Here is a 12,311-nt window from a genome sequence, read left to right on the forward strand (position 1 = left end):
GTGAATGTATGATAAACAAGGAGATGTAATAAGTGAAGGCATGAACTTTGACAAGATTTGAAGGTGTGCCTCCTTACGGCGAAATTGAACCATTACTAAACAAGTGGGAACTGGTTTGGGGGCGAGTACACTGGGCTACAGATTGCTAAACCCCAACTCATTTTTCTTGTAGTTGCAGAAATTGTGGTAATAATGGTTGTAGTGGTGGTAGCAAAGGTTGTGATAATGGTGGTGGTGCTGGTAAAGGTGGTAATGTTTGTCGTATTGATCATGCTGATGGCATTAGTGATGATGGTAACTGTGTTGGTAATCCTAGTAGTGGTGATGGTGATAATGGTGCTGGTGGTAATGGTGGTAATGGTGGTACTGTTGATGATGCAATGGTGGTGATAGTGGTAATAATGGTGTTTGTGTTAATGGTGGTAGCAACAATGGTTGTGATAATGGTAGTGGTTGTGCTAATGGTGTCAGTATTCTGCTATTGATGACAATGATATTGGTAGTGGTAATGGTGAAAGTGATGATAGAACTGTTGGTAATGGTAGTAGTAATGGTGGTCATGGTGATGGTAATATTGTGGAGATGATGATAGTGGTAGTGATCGAGGTGGTGGTATAGGTGATGGTGGTCTTTGTAGAGATAGTGGTAATGCTGATTATAGTGCCAGTAACGGTGGTGATGTTAGTGGTGGTACTGGTGTTTTTGGCGGTAGCAGTTGTAATTTTGTTAGTGGTGATAATGGTTATGTAGTAATGGATGTGGCGGGGTGATGGTAGTGAAGGTGTTTGCAGTAGGGGTTACAATGGTGGTAAAGATGACTGAGGTAATGAGATGTGATGCTAAAATGGTTCTAATGACAATTGTGGTGGCAATGCCAGTAATGGTTATAATGGTAGTAAGGGCTATGATGTTGGCAATGGTGGTAGTGCCAGTGGTAATGATGGGGATATTAAGGTTAGTGGTAATGGTTGTGGTTTTAATGGTGGTGTTAATGGAGTAATAGCAGTGGTTGTGGTGGTGGAGGTAATTGTGCTGGTGATAACAGTAGTAATTGCTCAGTACAGGACCACAACGCAGCTGTTGGATGCACTGAAACTTTATGGAGTGGCTCAATAGCAGAAGAGCAATAGTAAGAATCTGAATGGCAGTAAACGGGACCTGGGTGCACAATACAGGGGAACTATGGGAGGTGCCACGAGCAAGTGTGTGAGGAGCTGCAATGCTGTGTGCTGCTCTTTATACAAAAGATCCCAAAAGCAGTTTGGTGGAAGAGAAATATGTGACTCAAATGAGCTACCACGCACCATGACAGTGGCCTGGCAGCAGAGAATCAGAAGGTGTGGGAGATGTGATCTCAAACAACAGCCTTTATAGGGTCAGCCTACTGAGTTGTAAAAAATAAAAACAATATGCTCATGTGCTGAGAAAAAAAACACTTTAAAAAGCCTACTACTTCTCTCACAATGAGAGAGAGTTGAAAGAGGAAAGGCCAACCACCCATTTCCCAGTGCTATTAGCGTTTTGGAAATTTCAGCCATGTGTTTAATAGGAGTCTACTCAGAAGTAGAATACCAAAGTGATTTGTGAATGAACTGAGGAAGGGAAAAGAGCGTGTAATGGGTTTACCAAGAGTAATTCAGACAATATTAGATGTTAAATATTTGCACTGCACTGTACACCAGGGTGCCAAGAGAAATCTGTTGAATTTGTGGAAGTAGTGAAAAGAATGTGACATGCAGGATTATTAACAGGTATCTACTAAGAACAGTGTTCACACTTTATAAAACTTGCCCAAAGAGTCTCTTGGCGCCTTGGCATACAGTACAGTGCAGTTTATTTCTCATGAGAGTTCACTGTCTAAAAACAGTGTTCTACATGGTAAACTCTCTCCATTGAGTAAGCATTATTTATAGTATCCACTTTTCTTCTCATTTCCACTTCATTTCCCACTGGAGGTTCTGTGACTGTGAAGGAATTGATACAGGTAAAGGCTGACCATAGCATGGCATTAGTTATGTAACAGAAGTTAAGTATCTGGATGAAATTGGTTTTCTGTGCACAGTTGTATACATATTGAATACCTTGTGCAGTAGTGGTTACCCTTCTATCTGTGGTATGAACTTGGCTACCCATGAAGTGCATGGTATAGGGTCAATGTGCACATACGAAAAGCTTGCTTCACCTAAGGGAGCTCTATGTGTGATGGCATTAATGATATTTCATATTAATCTGGGCTATTTTGTTCTTACTTTCAGACCTCTAGTGCCATACTCGTTTATAGAGTAATGTGTAAAAAAAGAAGCTTGGACGATGTAATCAGTGATGTCATCAATAATGCCATTTGAAATGTCACCAGTGATGTCATAATGATGCCACAGAACATGTCATGAGAGATGTAATATGTGAGGTCATAAGCAGTTATAGTTAGCTCTGCTAACTATAACTGGTGAATTTCTGTGCTTTTTTAGTTCAAAACATTACGTTGGCACTGACATAGTCACCTAACTGTAAAGTCACTTTAACATTTAGTTTTTTCAGTGAATTGCTAATGATTTTTAAAACATAATCTGATATTCTTATTTTCTTTTATATTTTTTTATTGTCATTTTGGTCTACATACATATACAAAGAGGTAATGCAAAGGCCATAGTTTGTATGTGACATGACATTACATTACAATTGACATGAAGCATAGCCTGCATCACAATGGATGCTGAACGTAAGTTCAAGGCCACCATAAGAAAGTGGCGATATGGGTACCTGGGGAAAGAAAGGTCCCGACTCAACAGGATAATTGCAGGATCTGCCAATTAATGAAATTGCAATACAACAATAATATCCTCAAATAACATTGCAACTTTGCAGAACAAACAAACATCTGTCTGGATCAAGCAGAATGTATCTTATTATTGATGGAGTCTGGTGTGAAATGAGAAGGGGGGGAGGGGAGAGGGCAAGGACATATATCTGTACGGAGCCCCAGTAAGAAAGGGAATGTTTTTAGGTTAGGACAGCAACCTTCATTTAGCACCATGCTCAATGGCTCAGACCTATGCTGAATGTCAATTGGGCGCCCCAAGGAAGCACCCTCTACTAGTGTCAGTCTATCTCAGGTGAGGTTATCTTCTTGGAAATGCATTGTATGTATCTGTCCCAGGCTGCGATGGAAGTAGTAGCCCCTTGCAATCCGCAGCATCAAACCATTGCCTCGGACTCGGCTACTGCCCACTTGTGGGTCGCTCTCAGCCAAGCAATTACTGTGGGGCCTTCCACTGCATCGCGATAAGGCGCTTGTATAATACCGTCGCTAGATCAGTGAATTTCAGATAATGCTTATTAATTTTGGTGTGCAATACAATACCCAACAGTCAAACCAGTGGACTTGGGGGGACATGGACCTCCACAATATCTTATATCAGTTCCATTACCTGGTCCCATGTGCGTTGCAGTGGAGGACACTCCCAACCCATGTGGATGAATGTCGCATCATGTAAGTTACATCTAGGGCATTTGGGGTGTGTCACAGGAAACATCTTGCTGAGACTATGTGGTGAGAGATAAGTCTGGTGCACATAGTTAAATTGTGTGTATTTCAGATGTGCATTGCAGGAGACTCGTTGAACTTGCTCAAGAGCCATGCTCCATTGCTGAGATGTAAGTGTCGTGGACAGGCTGTGCATCAATTTTCGCTGCACCAGGATTTCTTCTTGCAGCAATGAAGTCTTTTTGGTCCTGAGACTTCAGGGAACAGGAGGCAAGCTCTATCCAAGCCCTTGGAGAGCACTTCCCTTTGCTCCCTACTTTTAGATGGGGGAAACCCCTTTTCCCCATCATAGCGCTGCGTATAAAGTTACGGCCCAAATCATGGGTTAGTATACATTTGAGCCCCAGGTGTATTGGTGGTTCCACTAGTCCCTGAAGCCAGATGGTCGTGAATCCTGCCCTGAGTGCCAAGTAACATATAAAATGGCCAGCTCCTATGTCAAACTGAGCACATATGTTGGGAAAAGAGAGCAGAGCACTTTCCTGTACAATGCACCCAATTGGGACAGTCCAGCCTCTCGCCGTGGCACCAAGTCATACATTTCTAGGAGCTTGTGTAAGGCTGGTAAGCTCCATGGGGGATTCTGGGGTGCATAGGGGTGTGGGACTCGTTTGGTGTATATGTAGCATTTCCATGTTTGTTTGGCAACCTGTAAGAGTATACTCCCACCAGCCCCCCCCCCCCTTGGTTTATCTGGGGAAAATAGCCATCTCAGAAGGTCTGTATTCCCAAGGAGCGCTACCCTGTCAGCCACTTCATTGGCCACTGGAGTTGAGCTGGTGCAATATTCAGATATTCTGATCATACCTTGCTATAATGTCAAAAAGCTTTATTTTTAAGGTAAAGTACAATTATATTATCGTACATAAAGCCAAAACCCCTGCCTGTGCACGACAGAGGATTGGCTACAGAACCTGACCTGCGGCCAGGCCTTTGCAGCCAAGCCCTCACAGAAAACCAAACATGCCATGCATGGCCTTTGGCTGTGCACAACTGACCAGAGGGTCAGGCCTGCGATCAGACCTTGCAAAGTACCCTCTGTGGACAGCCAATGCAAGCCATGCATGGCCAAACCCCTGCAGGCAGCCAGCTCTCTGCTGGTAGAGGGGTTGTCGCGTGGCCCCCAGTTACCGAGTTGCTGTTGACCCCAGGACCCCATCCAGCGGGGTCAAGAAAATCTACATTAGGGAAGGGGGCACACAGCCCACAGCCCCAAACCCAAATGGGCCCCAGGGAGCCAATCCTTCAGGGCCAACCACTAATAATAATTATAATTAAAGGAAGGAGTCATGCACCCCTGAGCCTTCCTGAGCCTTCTTGGGCGCTGAGGACCCCACTCCCCAGGGCTAACAGTGAGTGCTCCTGTGTCCCCCTGAGGCACCCACATACTTCAATTGGGGACTGCAGGGGGAACCCAAGGGCCCCCCTGGCTCCCTGCATTTTGCTGGAGCTAACATTGTTCTGGAGGGAGCAGCTTTCTTTGCATTCTCTGTCTGGGCAGGAGCAATGTCTGTTTCCCTGCCCACAGGAGAGTGAGCAAGGAAACAGAAGTCTTCTTCCACCCGGTAGGAGCATGTTTAAATCTCCCACAAGCTGGGAGCAGAAATGCTTTCCCTTCCTGGCTGCTGCAAGCCGGGAAGACATGTTTGCTACTGTCTGGTGGGGGGGATGAAAAAGTAAGAGCCTGATTTATTAAAAGTTAGCACCGCCTTTGTGCAATTTTTTTTACGCAAAAGTTTGTGCTGCTTTTGCATAAAAAAGTACGCAAAGGCGGTGCTAACTTTTCATAAATCAGGCCCTAATTTCTCCCACTGAGTGGGAGCAAACACCTTTTTCCTTCCTTCATCAGTCTTAGCAAGGAAACTACTCTGTCCTCGGATCAGCTCCCCAGGACAGAATTCTTCAGCCAGTCCTGGAGAAGGGGATCCCGGGGCCTTTTAAATCAAGGAGTGCGGCTGCGGGATCAGCCCCTCTTTAAAGTTCATTTCAATTCCAGGAGATGGGATCCCCAGGGCCATATAAGGCTTGGATAGGGGGCCTCACAGTGTCTTTTCTTTTTTTTTTACACTAATCAGTCCTGTAGGATGGTGTCTCCAGGCTCTTTTAAAGCTTGGGAAGGGGGTGATGTGACCTCCCTTCCTTTTATGTTTTTTGTTTTTAAATAAATCACCCACAGTGGATGGGGTCCCCAGGGCCTACCAAGGCTGAGGAGGGGCACCATGTGGCACTCCTCCCCTCTAATATGCAAATTGGCCCCAAGGGATAGGGTTCCCAGGGCCTATTAAGGCTCAGAGAAGGGGGCCTGCATACCTGCTCCCATTTATTTAGGATTTGGCCCCGGGGGATTGGATCCCTGGGGCCCAAATCAGCTCAGGGAGGGGGCACCCACCCATGCCCCCTCCCCAAATATTTTTTACAAAATGGCGAGGCCACCATCGTTTTTTTTTGTTTGTTTGTTTTTGCTGTGATCCAGATGGAGTCCAGTAGGATCACGACAAAAACAGCCAATTGTTTTTTATTTTTTATTTCCCACCACAGGTCCTCGGGGGCAGGTAATCCCTATTCTGACCCCGTATATCTTTTTTCATTTTAAAGCTCAGGACAGGGGACTAAGCCCTGTAATGGCTGCCAACAACATTTTTCCTCATGTTACTGGCAGCCAATCAGAGTGCTCACTCCTGCGGAGTCTGACTACTGCAGGAGCAAATTGGTTCCAGGGGAAAAAAGCTGACTGGGTAAATCAGAATGCTCTATTTATTAAAAATGGGGTTTGAGGGACTCTCAAGAAAATCCTTCGAACTTAACCATCCAGATAGATTAACTCAAAATTTTCCATGCTCAAATTAGACAAAAAGAGCACTTTTTTGGAACGTTTTGTGAAGGTTCGTCAAACTGCATTAAAGTTATTAGCTAATCAACAAAGGCATTTCCTATGGAAATGCTGACCTAGCTATAACTACCCAGTGACAACTGTTTTGCATTATTATGATATTGACTCATAGTCACACTAATACTAGAAATTATGCTTATTAATATTTAGCTTTATTATAGCTCTTGCAGAACTGAATTTCAAAATGGGTGTCATCTTTGTTTAGTGGCATGAACGTTTATTTTAGTGAAGTTGAAGTTTAAATGCAATTGAAAATGATGCCCCTTTCCCTTCTTTCCTGTGGGAAGAATTGTTTGCTTTTCTTTGCCATAATTTTTTAATGATTTAATGAATAGCACATTCAAGAGACACCTGCAGTGTGCAGGCCTGTCCATACAGTATATCTGGTTACAGATAGTGTAAGTATGAAGAACGCAGAGAGAAGATAGTGTTATAAGGAACCTTTAAAGCCTATTGAGTATGTAATTGTATAATTTTGATTTAACCTGATTGGACAGCCTTTCCGTGAACTGTGTGTAGTTGTGAAATGCTAGAGTTTGCATTTTTAGAGCAGAACAGAGCAGATCATTTTACAGTACTTTCTCACACAGAAGACTGACTTTCTCTTTGAAGCGACCCTATGCTGTTTCTTCCTCTGCTTCATAAGAAGTTATGTAGTTTCATTGCCTATTAATAGAAGCATAAGCATTCTGGTTATATATTGCTGCTAACCTGATTTTTACCTTCTGTAACCCATCAACTTTTTATTAACCTTCATGGTTTGATACTAAAATATTCTCTGTCCTTTATGTGGAGCCTAATGTGCTCCACATATTATTGAATGTAATAATTTGTTCACCAGGCTCAAGTGTAGAGCACTAATATCCCTAGGGGATTACCACAGCTTCTGGTCCATCTAGAAACATGCTTTATGTTTCTTGAATTTGCATACAATTTATTACGTTTTCATGCAAAGCTACACAGTAATCACAGTAATCAAAGTTGTTGTGTTGTGTGGATGAGATAGAACAGAACAGCATCTTATCTATTAATATACATTGGTATTGCTCACTACCGTTAACCTGGCACACTTAAGGCTGACTTGCCCAAACTTTTCTCCAACGTTACACCTGCCTCGAGGATGAGCAATTTTGACACAAATCCATGTTTACCAATGTTAGTAGATAGGGCTTTGTATCAAAATCATAGGGATTTGCATAATAAAGGTGGTTGCATAGGAACGCCCATGGATCAGACCTTGAAGCAAAGTAGCTCAAAGTAGTGCATAGTTCTACTCTGTATTACTTTAGGGCTAGTTTATGCTTGAAAGTAAATCCCAACACAAAACATTGGGTCACATGTACAAACCATTTTTCTAGTCACAAATGGGCCAATTCACAGTTTGCGACTAGAAAAATGCTTTTTGGGGTACACAAAGCCCAAATTGTGATTCGGTAACTTCTTACCGAATCACAATTTGGGTTTTGTGATTTGGTATTAGGAAGGGGCGTGTTCAGGACGTCCCTTACTAATACCAATTTGAATGGCACCATGAATGCGGTCACAAAACAATTGCATTTAGCACCAAATTCAAATTGGGGTTAACCCATTCGCAAATGAGAAGGCATCCCAAAAGGAGCCCTTTGTGAATGCATGCGAAAATGTTTTTAACAGCAGGCAGTGGTCCCACGGACCGCTGACTAATCTTAAAAAATGAAACTGAAACGTTTCATTGTTTTCTTTTTAAAACATCCCATTTTCCTTTAAGGAAATCGGGCTTCGTTTTAAAAAAAAGACTGCTTTATTTAAAAGAAATTGCAGACATGATGGTCTGCTGACATCAGCAGGCCACCATCCCTGTGATTTTTGAGATTCCAAGTGGGCCGCAAATTGCGACCTATCTGATTTAAATTAACCCACCCACCGGGAATCGCAAAAGAAACTCAAAGGAGTTTCTTACATTTGGAATTGCTATTTCCTAATTGTGATTCTCATTGAATCGCAATTAGGAAGTCACATTTCCAAATGTTCTTACATGTGGCTCATTGTGCTTTATCCTTCTCAAATTGATGCTAAGGTAGTTAGCACAAGACACACTGCCTCAAGCATGTCCACCTCTCTCCCGGTGTAGGGTATATATGCGTGCAGAGTGGCAAATCTTAACTATACCTCTTTGTTAGACTTGGCAGCTCTTAAGTGGTTTTCCAGTTCTTTTCGCTTCTGACCTCCTGTTTTTGGACCCTGTGCTGTAAGTCGTTTTTGCTGGTTTTGATACTCTGGGCACTTTACCACTGCTAACCAGGGCTAAAGTGAAAGTGTTCTCTGTCTAAACTGTATTGGGGATTGGTTATCCCTGATTGGCACATTTGATTTACAAGTCAGTCCCTAGTAAAGTGCACTAGAGGTGCCCAGGGCCTGTAACTCAAATGCTACTAGTGGGCCTGCAGCACTGATTGTGCCACCCACATGAGTAGTCCTGTAAACATGTCTCAGACCTGCCAATTCAACCTGGCAAGTGTACCCTCTTGCCAGGCCCAAACCTTCCCTTTGACTACATGTATGTTACCCCTAGGATAGGCCCTAGGTAGCCCCATGGGCAGGGTGCAGTTTATTTATAAGGTAGGACATACTGGTGTGTTATACATGTCCTAGTAGTGAAATACTGCCAAATTCGGTTTTCACTATTGCAAGGCCTATCTCTCTCATAGAGTAACATGGGGATTGTCTTTAAATATCATGTAAGTGCAGTTTCCAATTGGGAGCAGATAGAAATTTGGAGGTTGTTGTCTCTGAACTCACAATTTAAAAATACATCTTTTGGTATAGTTGGTTTTCAGATTGTCAGTTTGAAAATGCCAGTTTTAGAAAGTGGGCCTGCTTGTGGAATCCACGTCTAGGTCAGACTGACAGGCCGTTTGTGAATTCCTAATAGACAGTGACACAAAGGGACCTGAAGTGTCTCCTGCATATCCTGATGAGTTCCTGGGCTAGAGTGCGGAGGGAGGAGCTGACACCTACACCTGAAAGGGCTGTGTCTGCCCCCACACAATGCAATCTCTAACCCCCTGGTATGTGTCTGGGGCCAGGCGTATGCAAGGCAGGATCTTGTAAACAGCAGAGAACTTCCTTTGAAGTTTGCCTACTTCAAAGGCAGAAATTAGTATAAATATTGGACCCAAAACCCCAGACCATTAGATTACTTCTGGATAAAGAGGAGCCTCTGCCAAGGAGAAGAAGAGCTTGATGCTTGAGGAGGACCTGCCACTCTGCCTGGTGCTTTGCTGTGCTAGCCTGCTGCTGCTTCAGCCTAAAAGGAAAAGGACTAGACTTTGCTTTCTGAAATCCTGCTTTTGAAGTGTCTCCAAGGGCTTGGACTGAGCTTGCCACCTGTTACAAAATCTTAAGGACAGCAAAGACTTCACCTACCAGCCTCTAGGTTCACTTGCTGTGGTTCCTAGCTCATCAGGCAGTGCCTACTCCAGTCTCTGGGCCCCTGGGAGTGAAAGCTGGTTGCAAAAAAAGAAAAAACACCGTCTGCAACCCAGGCCGTGGACCCCACTGGAGTGCGACAACTCCACTGGACATCACAGGGCTGATGCCGCCACAGCCCCGTTGATGTCCTGTGACTTTGTGAGTCCTGAGTGCCATGTCACTGATGTCCGTGACACCCAACTTCACCGGGGTGCCTGCAGCCTCTTGGCGTGACCCCAACCCCATGAGGTCACCCCACTGTGTCTTGACTGTCCGGACATCGACCCTGCCGGAGCATAAGGAACCAATGCTTCACACCAACGCCGCATCACCTCCTCTGCTCCGCAGTAAGGTACCAACGCCACACTGGATCCAGTGATGCCTCACCTCCCCGACTCAGTGCACTGGCTTGTTTCTTCATTACCGAAGGTACTGTACCTGTGACTCTATGACTGATGCCATTGGATTCGGATTGTTGGGTACGACTCCGTCACAATGCTGTGATAACACCAAATTGAAGCATTTGTGTTTCTAAGCGCTATATTGAAGTTTAATCTATAAAAATTCATACCTTTGCTTGTGTATGTTGAATTTTTGTCATTTTGATCTTGTTTAATTTAGATAGATATTGGCTATTTTTCTAAACTGGTGTTGAGTCCTTTTGCAGCGTTTTCACTGTGTTACTGTGTGTGTTTGTAAAAATAATTTACACATTGCCTCTGAGATAAGCCTAACTGCTTGCGTCAAGCTACCAAGGGGGCGAGCAGGGGTTATCTGAGCTGTGTATTTCCCTTACCCTGACTAGAGTGTGGCTTCCTGCTTAGACAGAGTGCAAACTGACTGCTAACCAGAGATCCCATTTCTAACACTTTTCAACTCAGAATGCATGTAATGACCTTCACCACACCCTCTGAGGATGTCAGGTTAAGAAAGCTTCTAATGCCAACAGTTTTTGTAGTAGGTAGTATGAATAGATGAGGGTGAAGGATAGTCTTGCTAGACGCAGACATTGAACACCTCCTGCCTTAAGGGAAGCTGCAGCTTAAATAGACATAAGATGGGAATGAACAGGAGGGAAAGAAGACACTGAAAGTATACAAGTATGCAAGGACAGAGCAGAGGCTGCCCATAGGGAGAAGACGCTTAACTATCCTGAAAGCTCACTGATGGCAAGAGTAGTCAGCAGCCCAGAATGAGATTTAATGGTCCATTCAGTTTAAAATTACCTAAACATGCAAGGCATTGTGAACTGCAACATAGATGAGAGACGTGGTGTTGGAAGTGCAATGCCATGGTCCAGAAGTGATGTTAGGGATTTATGAAGCCAGGAATGCGTATAGAAAGGAACGGCACAACACTTTCAAGTGAGAGTAGCCATGCCTGTTTGTTTGCAGGAACATGACCTGCACAGCAAAAGTGAGAACAACAGGGCACACTCTTCACTTTGCGATTTTGCATTGTCTTCCCCTGAGACTGCTAACAGGGCTGCTTCACCAATCACGTCTGGTGATATTATTCTTTATCCATTACAGATATTAACACATACCACTCACCAGTCCCCATCTCCTCCTCCCATTTCCACGTCTCTCACCTCCTCCCCGTCCCATTGGCATGTGCCTCTAACCTCCCCACGCCCTTTCCTCCTTTGGCTGTTCCTGATAGTGTGAGACCTCCTCTTACCTCTCTCCTGACACCACTTCAGTCCTGATACAGTTTGCGCTGGACCTACGTGGGCCAGTAACCTGCCTGTTCTTTTCCATTCTTTTGAGGGTATGCATGCTTTTTTGTAGAATTTGTGGTAATCGTCCAGATATTCTGAGGGGTTTCACTACTACCTTCATTCTTGTCTGCAAGTTGTGTCCTTTCCGCTATCCCCCTGGCTCCTGAAAGCATTGGGCAAGGCTTTAGTCCACGCCTAGGGGCTCTAAATATGAGGTGCAAGTTTCAGAGTTGCCTTTCACTCACATATCTTGTCATTTCTTGCCTCAGTTGAAGAATTGTGATGTGTTCCCTTACTTTGATAATTGGTATTCTATACTCACTCATAAAATTACAAGGCTTCGAGAAGTGGCAAATTACTCATGTTTCCCAATGTGGCCATCTGCCCCTAGGACAGGAAAAATTGGGCCTCATTTATGAGGTCATAGCGTAATTGGAGCGTCAGTTTAGCGACACTCCAGTGGCGCAATGCATTGAGCCATATTTACAAGATAAATGTAGCCCACATTGAACTAGCAAATCGCCATTATTGATTGTTTATGTGCAGGAAGGGATACCTTCCTGCACATGAACAATCAATCGCTGCAGCCACAGGCACCTTTGCAATATGGTGCAGGTGTGTATACGTTAGCGTTAGGCAGCTAAATTTAGTGCCAGCGCTAGGAGAAACACAGGGGTTCGATGTATTTTTGTAAATAAGGCGCATCC

Source organism: Pleurodeles waltl, chromosome 5 (assembly GCF_031143425.1).
Source record: "Pleurodeles waltl isolate 20211129_DDA chromosome 5, aPleWal1.hap1.20221129, whole genome shotgun sequence".
Lineage (NCBI taxonomy): Eukaryota > Metazoa > Chordata > Amphibia > Caudata > Salamandridae > Pleurodeles > Pleurodeles waltl.